Below are 3,241 nucleotides of genomic sequence, written 5' to 3'. Positions count from 1 at the left end.
AAGAACAATGAAATCAACAGGAAAATAAAATTTATCTACCTTAATCAAAACATCTTCTATGACACCTCTAGGAATTTTCACAGAACGATCAGCTAACTGAAGTGTCATAGATGTTGGTTTCAGTTCCCCTAGACCAAGTTGCTTATAAACAGAATAAGGCAATAAATTCACACTAGCTCCTAAATCAAGTAAAGCTTTGTTAATCACATGATCACCAATAATACAAGGAATGGTGGGACACCCCGGATCTTTGTGTTTAACAAGACTTTTATATTGAATTATGGAGCTGACTTGTTCCGTTAAAAATGCCTTTTTCGGAACATTTGTGTTTCTTTTTGCAGTACACAAATCTTTCAAGAATTTAGAGTAGGCAGGTATTTGCTTAATGGCATCTAAGAAAGGGATATTTATACTTACTTGTTTGAATACCTCTAAGATGTCACCATACTGACTACCTCTTTTGATCGGGAGCAATCTTTGTGGGAATGGAGCTTTTGGAATGAACGGTAAGGTTTGACTCGATTCTTCAACCGAGTCTTTGGAATGTGAACTTTCAGGCTGACTCTTTTCATTTTCTTTCAATGAGTCTTTGTTTATTTCAGCATCAGTTTGAGGTATGTAATCAGGTTTTTCAATTATTTTTCCAGACCTAAGGATAGAAATTGATTTAGCTTCTTCAGTAGGTCTAGATGTACTTACCTCGTACTGACTCTTTGGATTTGGAATGGGTTGACTGGGAAGTTTTCCCTTTTCCCTTTCAGCTACAGCAGTAGCAAGCTGACCCATTTGTGTTTCAAGCTTTAATAGGGATTGAGAATTTGTGTGTAAAGCTTGTTGGGTGGTTTGCATAAACTGTTGTAGTGTATCCTCTAAAGATGGTTTTCTTTGTTGTTGAGGATATGGCATATTAGGTTGGGCTTGACTCTGATTGGGCGTGTTATCTTTTGGTGCCCTTGATTCATTGGAGGCTGGTTCTGTCTCCATGAAAAATTTGGATGATTTCTCCAATTTGGATTGTAGGATTGAGAAAATGGGCTATCAGATGATTTCCCATAAGTTTGAAGAGCGTTCACTTCTTCAGAAAATGCCTCTTGGTATATAGGCAATGATGGACATGACTGGGCACTATGACTTGTACTATAGCATAAGGAACAAATTTCATTCCTATGTATAGGAGTATTCATGGATTGACTTAATGACATAGCTTCAACTCTCCTAGTTAGATTTGCTAATGATGTTTTAATATCTACGTCATCTTTGACATCGTAAATTCCACCTCTCTTAGGTGTGTTGGAAGCTTTCGATCTAGGATCTTGGCAATTCCACTGTTGAGAATTTACAGAAAGATTCTCAAGAGACTCCCAAGCCTCATCCCCTCTAAATTGCAAAAATTTTCCAGTGTGCATTGATTGTACCATTTGTCGGTTTGAGGGAGATAATCCATCATAAAAGTATTTTACCAATCTCCATTTTTCAAAACCATGGTGTGGACATTTTAGCAATAAATCTTTAAATCTTTCCCAACATTCATAAAATTCTTCGTGATCTTTCTGATAAAATTCGGAGATTTCTCTCCTAATATTATCCGTTTTAGACATGGGAAAAAATTTGGACAAAAATTTATTAACTAATTCATCCCAAGTAGAAATAGATCGGGCTGGGAGTGAATTTAACCAGGCTTTAGACTTATCTTTTAATGAGAATGGAAAAAGTCTAAGCCTAACAGATTCATCAGAAAAATTTTGAAATCTAAATGTAGAGCAAATTTCTAAAAAATCTTTCACATGCATGTATGGATCCTCTTTACCTAACCCATAAAAAGATGGCAAAAGTTGAATTATGGAAGGTTTCAGCTCAAAATGTGTAGCATTTGTTTCAGGAAAAATAATGCATGATGGTGGATTAGCAGAAATGGGAGAAAAATGATCAATAAGAGTTTTTTCTTCCACATTTACTTGATTTGGTTCCATGATGTCAGAATTTTCACTTTTAATTTCAACCCACAATAATTTTCTTTTTACCAAACGATTTTTAGAATTTCGTTCCCAGCGAATCATACACCAAGTATCACAAAAATTAAAATAACATGAAAAAATTAGGAGGCGGTGCCTACCATATAATTGCGTAAATAAAGACTGAATTTAAAATATAGCGGGAAATAAATAATATGTATATATTTGACAGAAATATAAATATTAATATTAATTATAATTTATAATATATACTTTATTATATATAATTATAATAATAATATACTTTTCTTAATAGTTAAGTAATGTATATAATAATAAATAATATATAATAATATATTAATATTATATAATAATAATATATAATAAATTATATATAATAATAATAATAATAATAATAATAATAACTTTATATATATATATTTTACTTCGTTATTAAGAAACGTAATATATAATATATATAATATAATAATTAGTAGAAGAATTATACCAACCTGAATTAAAGTAGTTTTTTTTTTCTTGCAGTTCCCCGGCAACGGCGCCAAAAACTTGTATACCAAAATGGTACGTTTTACATTTATCAACTCGCAAGCGCACGAATCTTTATTGTAGTATGGAGATTGTGAAGAACGAGGTCGAACCCATGGGAATTGCGTGAAATCGAAGAAAATACTTATTTAATCTAAGCTAATAAAACTCTAACCTAGTTCCGAAAATGGTGAGGTTTTTGGTAACAAAATAAAATAAAGTGTTTAAATGATAAAAATGACAGTAACAGATATTTTCAGAAATATTTTAGGATATTATTAAGGGTTCAGAATCCACTTAATGTATATAAAAATATTTATGTTTATATTGATTCTCATAATTTAATCAGTAATCAAACCAATTATTTTCTAATAAAAAATAGATTTTCCTTCGCTTTAAAATTATAACTTCTAAGCATTAAATGTGAAACAATTTAATGTAAATACAAAAAATCAAAGAATATTATTTTTAATAAAATGTAGAACCAAGCATAAATAATTTCTAACTATCAAAAATACTTGATATTAAAGATGAAAGAAATTATTTTAAGAAGCGAAAATCATAAGCATATATTGTATTGAGAATCAAAATAAAAATAAATACTTAATTAAATACACTAGGTTTCATCGTCCTCCTTAATAATAAGGGAACTTAGAAACCCATAAGAAAATTAACTAAGAAAGCGGTAAACTAACACTGAGTGCTCTGAGCGTTTTCTCTGGATTTTTCTGTCTGAAACTGAA

The 3,241-nt window shown here is 30.7% G+C and overlaps 1 non-coding gene across 1 annotated transcript; it reads left to right on the top strand.

The window, feature by feature from the left end:
• Window positions 1-1,476: 1,476 nt before the first annotated feature.
• On the top strand, window positions 1,477-1,583 carry LOC115721503 (small nucleolar RNA R71). The gene has a single exon (XR_004012522.2). It is a non-coding gene; the product is annotated as a small nucleolar RNA R71 (small nucleolar RNA).
• The last annotated feature ends 1,658 nt before the right edge of the window (window positions 1,584-3,241 follow it).

This window comes from Cannabis sativa, chromosome X, assembly GCF_029168945.1.
Source record: "Cannabis sativa cultivar Pink pepper isolate KNU-18-1 chromosome X, ASM2916894v1, whole genome shotgun sequence".
Classification (NCBI taxonomy): domain Eukaryota; kingdom Viridiplantae; phylum Streptophyta; class Magnoliopsida; order Rosales; family Cannabaceae; genus Cannabis; species Cannabis sativa.
The sequence above is the reverse complement of the archived record's forward strand: the minus strand, read 5'-3'. Positions and strand labels throughout refer to the sequence as shown.